General features: G+C 44.5%; 1 pseudogene; it reads right to left on the bottom strand.

Moving 5' to 3' along the window:
* Positions 1 to 652: 652 nt before the first annotated feature.
* On the bottom strand, positions 653 to 3,018 carry LOC102268489 (tigger transposable element-derived protein 1-like; annotated as a pseudogene).
* Positions 3,019 to 7,651: the final 4,633 nt, after the last annotated feature.

The raw sequence follows: 7,651 nt of genomic DNA, 5'->3' as shown, positions 1-7,651 counted from the left end.
TTCAATTTTATTTAAAAGCTGAGATACAATTGTATTTTATTTGTCCTGCAATCCTTACTATTTAAGCCTTTAATATTTATTTAGGATTACTTAACTTGTCACTGTGCACAGAGAAGTGGTATACATAAATCACCAATAACCCTCAACTAGAGAGAGAGGAAAAAAAAAGAAATTTAACAGGATGCGTCCCTTGTGACTCAGCTGGTAAAGAATCCGGCTGAAATGCGGGGGACCTGGGTTCGATCCCTGGGTTGGAAAGATCCCCTGGAGGAGGGTGTGGCAACCCACTCCAGTATTCTGGCCTGGAAAATCCCATGGACAGAGAAGCCTGGCGGGCTACAATCCATGGGGTCACAAAGAGTCCAACACAACTGAATGACTTCACTTCACTTCATGGGGGGAAAAAACACAGGCATCCCCAGGAGCTTGTCTGGGTTCAGTTCCAGACCCCTGCCTTAGAAGGATTATAGCAATGATGCAAGTCACGTGAGTTATTTGGTTTCCCAGCACATATGAAAGTTACGTTTACTATAACTATACTATAGTCTATTAAAGTATGCAGCAGTATTACCTCTAAAACCCAATGTACATACCTTAATTTAAAAATTCTTTATTACTAAAAAGTGCTGTCATCTGAGCCTTCAATGAGTCATCATCTTTTTGCCAGTGGTGTTTTGCTGCTGGTGGATGATGATGGCTGATGACTGATCTGATCAGAGTGGCAGTTGCTGAAGCTGGCTGTGGTGGTTTCTTAAAAAAAGAGAGCAAGAAAAAAAAAAAAGAGAGAGCAAGGAAGTTTGCCTAATCAATTGACATTCCCTTCACAAGCAATTTCTTTGTGGCATAGAATGCTTTTCAATAGCATTTTTACCTCCAGTGGAACTTCTTTCAAAACTGGAGTCAATCCTTACCACTGCTACTGAAGCAAACTTGGGGGTGCTCACCCTATACGCAGTTAAGTCGATCTACTGACACCGGATTGTGGCGAAGGAAAGGTCAGAGCTTATTGCAGGGCCAGGCAAGAAGGATGGGCAGATCGTGCTCAAAAGACCCAACTCCTCAATGGTTTTCAGGGAAGGGTTTTTAAAGGCAAGATGATGGAGACGGACAGGGTACATGACCATCTGTGTACACTCTTCTGATTGGTTTGGTGGTGAGGGAACAGGGTGATGTTTCTGGAACCTCTATTATCAACCTTCTGGTTCTAAGTGGCCTGGGGTCTACATTCTGATGGTCAGCATACAGTTAACTTTTTCTACTTGGTGGAGGTTTTAGAATCTGCAAAACAACTCAAGGGTATGCTCAAGGGTCTATAACCTTGAGGAGGAACTAAAGGTCCTTCCCTTTGTTCTATGGCTAAACTACTATTCTTTTGTCTTGCTTGACTGCTTTCCTTTGTTTCGGTATTTTCTCACTTCTCTGATTAAATTTGTTTTTTGGAACTTGGGGAAGGCCTACCATAGGTAGAGGACACAAGGAAGGGGTGGGGTCTGTCTCTGGGAAGATCCCGCCGCAGGGTCCTGATCAGTTTCATCACTGCTTTAGCAACTAAGTTTATATAATACTATAAATCCTATGTTGTCATTTTAGCAATCTTCACACCATCTTCACCACGAGTAGATTCTATCTTAAGAAACCTTTTTTTTTTTTTTTCTCAAGAAGCAACTCCTCATCTGTTAAAGTTTTATCATAAGATTGCAGTGATTCAGTCACGTCTTCAAGCTCCACTTTTAATTCTAGTTCTCTTGCTGTTTCTACCACATCTGCAATTACTTCCTCCAGTGAAGTCTTCCTGCTCAAAGTCATCCATGAGGACTGGAATCAACCGTTTCCAAACTCCTGTTAATGTTTACATTTCTACCTCTTTCTATGAATCATGAATATTAATGGCATCTAGAAAGGGGAACCCTTTCCAGAAGGCTTTCAATTTACTTTGCCCAGATCCATCAGAGGAATCACTACTTATGGTAGCTATAGCCTCATGAAATATGTCTCTTACATACTGATAAGACTTGAACGTAGAAGTTACTCCTTGGTCCATGGGCTACAGAGTGGACGTTCTGTTAGCAGGCATGAAACAACATTAATCTCATACGTCTCCATCAGAGCTCTTGGGTGACCAGGTGCATTGTCAATGAGCAGTAATATTTGGAAAGTCTTTTTTCGTGAGCAGTAGGTCTCAACAGTAGGCTTAAAATATTCACTGAACCATGTTGTAAATAGATACACTGTCATCTAGGCTTTGTTGTTCCATTTATAGAGTACAGGCAGAGTAGTTTTAGCATAATTCTTAAAGGCTCTAGGACTTTCAGAATGGTAAATGAACACTGGCTTCAACGTCAAGTCACCAGTTGCATCAGCCCCTAAAAGAGAGGCAGCTTGTGCTTTAAAGCTTTGAAGCGAGACATTGACTTATCTCCAGCTATGAAATTCCCTGATGACATCTTCTTCCAATAGGAGGCTGTTTCATCTACATTGAAAATCTGTTGTTTAGTGTATAGCCACCTTCATTAATTATCTAAGCTAAACTTCTGGGAAACTTGCTGCAGCTTCTATGTCAGTAATTGCTGCTTCATCTTGCACTTTTATATCATGGAGACAACTTATTTTCTGAAACCTCATGAACCAGCCTCTGCTAGCTTCAAACCTTCCTCAGCTTCTTCACCTCTCTCCACCTTCATAGAATTGGAGAGAGTTAGGGCTTTGTTCTGGATTAGTCTTTGGCTAAAGGAAATGTCGTAGCTGATTTGCTCCTCTATCCAGACCACTAAAGCTTTCTCCATATCCGCATAAAGCTGTTTTGCTTTCTTGTCAATTTGCGTATTCACTGAAGCAGCACTTTTAATTTCCTTTGAGAACTTTTCCCTTTGCATCCGCAGACTGGTTAACTGTTTATTGCCTAGCTCTGGCCCATCCTGGCTTTTGACATGCTGTCCTCACTCAGCTTAATCATTTCTAGCTTTGATTTAAAGTGAGAGATGTGTAACTCTTCCTTTCACTTGAGCACTTAGAGGCCATTGTAAGGTTACTAATTGGCCTAATTTCAATATTATTGTGTCTCAGGGAATAGGGGAGGCATGAGGAAAGGGGCAGAGATGGGGGAACAGCTTGTCAGTGGAGAAGCAGGACACATACAACTTACTGATGAAGTTTCCCATTTTTATGGGCACAGTTCATGGAGACCCAAAACAATTGCAATAGTAGCACCAAAGATCGCTAATCACAGATCACCATAACAAATATAATAATGAAATTTTGAAATATTGCAAGAATTACTACCAAAATGTGATGCAGAGATATGGAGTGAACAGATTTGTTTGGAAAAATGGCACCTATAGACTTGCCCAATGCAAGGTTGCCACAACCCTTCAATTTGTAAAAAAAAAAACACAGCATCTTCAAAGCCTAGTAAAGCAAAAAGCAATAAAATGAGGTGTCCCTTCAGCTTGTCCAGAAAACACTCTTCAGGTTACCTAATTACGGTCTTTCAGAGTCTTTGAGCTAGTTTACAGTTCTATAAATTGTAGCTAACTGAGCAATGCAAAGTAATTTTTACCTATAGACATGCAAATTATACCAAAAGATGATCATTTTCCTCCCGTCCTCTCCCTCCAAAAACCAGTTTGCCTGAATTTGCGCCATCATTCCAATATTCCAAATCTATAAATATGACCACCCTTTGCATTCTCTTCTGAACTAGTTATAACTGCTCAGCTTCCCGGTTGATTAATAATCATTACTCTTTATGATCTAATTTAATCTTTCTCTTAAATGTGCCTAAAAATTTTAATACATGTTCATTTTATATTCGAATAAGAGCTATGTTTTTTTTTTAATTATTTTTAAACAGGTTCAAATGATCCTAGTATTGTTGGTTTGGAGGTGTTCACCCCATGTGGATAGAGGCAGTATATTGACACTAATGTCACCTCCAAGGAGCAAAGTCTCCCGGGCTCCTTCTCTGGTTCTGCTGTCTTGGGCTGCATTATCCTGAATCAGGTCCTCATATTTTGCTGTTCCTCCTCCTCATTTTTTTCTTCCAGTTCCAAAGCATCCTTTCCATGACAGGCCAAAGGCCATTTTTCCTGGAAGCCTGCTAGATCCCCAACGCATTGGATTGAATGCTCTTATTCTGTGCTTCCCTTGACGGTACACTGAGTCACAGCATACACCCCATGCTTTGTTATAGCTCATTTAAATAGCTGAATACGCAAATGAATGGATCCTGATGTGAGAGGCTTCTCAGCACCTTCTAACCACCCATTCTGGTGCCCAACTTCCATGAGAAAACTTCTCGGGTATGAACAGAATCTCTGTGGAAATATCTCTCTTCCTTCATATTCAGCAGACACATTGCCTTTTAAAATTTATTTTGTATTGAAATATCTTTGTGCTTAAAAACCCTTACCCTTGTATATGTATGGCTGAGTCCCTTGGCCGTTCACACTATCACAGCATTGTTTGTTAATTGGCTATACCCCAATACAAAAAAAAAAAAAAAAAAAAAACCCTTACACCTGTTTCAATTTTTCCTATTGATATTTTCCTCTTGCATTCTTTTTTTCCTCCTCTATCCTCTTTAGTTCGCTACAGAGTCCAGGAAGCTAAGAACCTGTCATTGCAAACAAATGCTTTGAAGGTGAGTACAAGCCAACACATTTCACCGCAAGCTGTTCTCCAGCTGTCCAGACCTTCAAGGGTGCAACAAAGGAGCGGGCTTCTCCCTGTGGTCACTCTTGGCGTGACCCTGAAGCTGGAGTGCATCATCTTCACACCTCCACAAGGACACAATGGCCTGCCCTGGTCTGAGTCATCTCAGTCTGCAGAAAGCTAGGAGAGAGAAAGTCACCCGAGAGGCACTCCAGGGCCCCAGAGCAGACTGAACAAATCTGTGCCCTTATCCAGTCTAATTCTTTGCATTAATAAGGAGAAAGATGATGATGCATTTCAGAAACCTCTGGACCACGCTTTCAAATCAGGATTTCAGAAAGGCTTTGCGGTGTACTTGCATCTCACCCCAGGGCCAGGCAGTGCGGTTGGTGGTCACCGAAGGTTCTTTGCCTTCCAGCTTATTGGTGAGAAAATATGGAATCCTGTGTCTGTAAGAACTGAAACTGTCTAGAAACAGGATTTGATACCCAGTAGGAGATGGGAGACTTCCCTTTTGCTGTTCAAGTTTCACCTTCAGTTATCAGGAACTGAGCAGGGGGGGCACCACGCCGGGAGCTGCTGCAGCACAGGCCTGGGGAGCTGCTGCTCTCTGGGGATGAATACACTCTGCTTTCTTTATGAATGTGCCTCGTCACAGTGAAAGAAAGTCCCTGGTCGACTCTGCACGTCCCAGGGTTTCACTGGAAGAGAGGAGCGCCAAGTGCAGTCCCAGAGGCCGCTGGCCCCAGGATCCCCTGGGCTGCCCTTTGCGGGGGAGGGGGGGAGGGGGGGTGCCTGGCATCGTATCTGCAGCTAGTGGAGCCCGGGGAGGCAGGGACCGTGGGGCACAGTCCAGTCTGTGCTGGTGAGGGAGCCAGCCGACTCACAGCCTCATCAAGGGACACTGTGTTGGAGGGCTTTGAGGGTCACGTGGTCCACCTTACTCATTTGACAGCTGAAGCAGTGGAAGCCCCAGAGGCCAGCCACATGCCGCTAGGGATGCATGGTGGGTGGCAGGGCCAGGACTGTCGGGAATCCTCCTATCTCCATATCTTGGGTGTCATTTTCTGCCATTCCACAGAATTGACTCACGCATCTGCCTTGCACAGGCCGTGTCGGAGGATGTGGTTGTGCTGGTGTTATCTCGCTTGAGGCCCTGAGCCATTTTCACCCTTATCTGCCTCACTTTGTGTGCAGGAAGCTGACCCCTCCGTCTTCCAGCCCCTTCTGCCCCATTGGCTGGTTTCTAACTTACATCAGCCAATGGGAAGCACCGGTAGGAGACTGGAGGGGGAAAGGCGGACCGGGTGGGCTGGGATGTTTCTTGCCTGTCTCTCCCGGATCTGGAACCTCAGATCTGACAGTGTCACGTTCTTCTGTGACAACAGCTACCCCTGGAACAACAGCCCCCTCCTCCACTGAGTTCCACCTTTTCCTTCTGCCTGGTCAGGCCTAGATGTGTCTGTATCCATTGTTTGTACCCCTTCGGTGCCTCAACATCTAAAGGTCCCCTTAATCCTGTCCCATCCCTTTATGGCAAATAGATGGGAAAACAGTGGAAATAGTGTCAGATTTTATTTTTTGGGGCTCCAAAATCACTGCAGATGATGACTGCAGCCATGAAATTAAAAGACACTTACTCCCTGGAAGAAAAGTTGTGACCAACCTAGATAGCATATTGAAAAGCAGAGACATTACTTTGCCAACAAAGGTCCATCTAGTCAAGGCTATGGTTTTTCCAATAGTCATGTATGGATGTGAGAGTTGGAGAAAGCTGAGCACTGAAGAATTGATGCTTTTGAACTGTGGTGTTGGAGAAGACTCTTGAGAGTCCCTTGGACTGCAAGGAGATCCAACCAGTCCATCCTAAAGGAGATCAGTCCTGGGTGTTCTTTGGAAGGAATGATGCTAAAGCTGAAACTCCAGTACTTTGGCCACCTCATGTGAAGAGTTGACTCATTGGAAAAGACTCTGATGCTGGGAGGGATTGGGGGCAGGAGGAGAAGGGGACGACAGAGGATGAGATGGCTGGATGGCATCACTGACTCGATGGACGTGAATCTGAGTGAACTCCGAGAGTTGGTGATGGACAGGGAGGCCTGGCGTGCTGGGATTCATGGGGTCGCAAAGAGTTGGACACGACTGAGCGACTGAACTGAACTGAACTGAACTGAATCCTGCCCACCTCCCTCTAAATTGTCCCTTCACTAAAAGCTCTTCCATAGAGTAGAATCTTGGCACCTGATTGATCTGTTGGTCAAACTTGGTCCAGCATTCTAAACCAAGAACCAGGACTTCCCTGATGGCACACTGGATAAGAATCCGTGGGCCAATGCAGGGGACACAGGTTCGATCCCTGGTCGCGGAAGATCCCACATACCGCAGAGCAACTAAGCTCAAGTGCCACAATTACTGAGCCTGAGCTCTAGAGCCCTTGAGCCGCAACTACTGAAGCCCACGCACCTAGAGCCTGTGCTCTGCAACAAGAGATGTCACTGCAATGGGAAGCCCAAGCACTGCAGTGACGTGTGGCCCCCTGCTTACGGCAACTAGAGGAAGTCCTGGCAAAGCAGTGAAGATGCAGCACAGTCAAAACATAAATATTAAAAAAAAGTCACCAGTGCCCAATGATTTTTAAAAACAAAATAAACCAAAGACCAGTTGGTTAGCAACAAACAAATCTGTGCTAAGGAACACCACCATCACCAAAAGCTTGGAGAAAATTACTTTGTACTCACTCACTCAGAGCCTTAAGACTCAGCATCTGTCTGACTAACTAATGGCCAAAGAACACGTTTCTTGACAGCAGGGTCTGCCCCATGAAGGAAAAATTAAAAGGCTGACTGGAGTCAGTCCATCTCCAGCTCTCTGTCTGCTGGACACAGTGGGACTGAATTCCTGAGCTCCCTGTGGGTGTAATTCTTCTCTCAGCTTCTCTCACTCTCCACTCTCATATGTAAAGCCTAAGTAAGTCAACAGTCTTCATGAAAGTCTCCACCTG

The sequence above is a fragment of the Bos mutus genome, chromosome 16, assembly GCF_027580195.1.
Source record: "Bos mutus isolate GX-2022 chromosome 16, NWIPB_WYAK_1.1, whole genome shotgun sequence".
In the NCBI taxonomy this organism is placed as follows: domain Eukaryota; kingdom Metazoa; phylum Chordata; class Mammalia; order Artiodactyla; family Bovidae; genus Bos; species Bos mutus.
The sequence above is the reverse complement of the archived record's forward strand: the minus strand, read 5'-3'. Positions and strand labels throughout refer to the sequence as shown.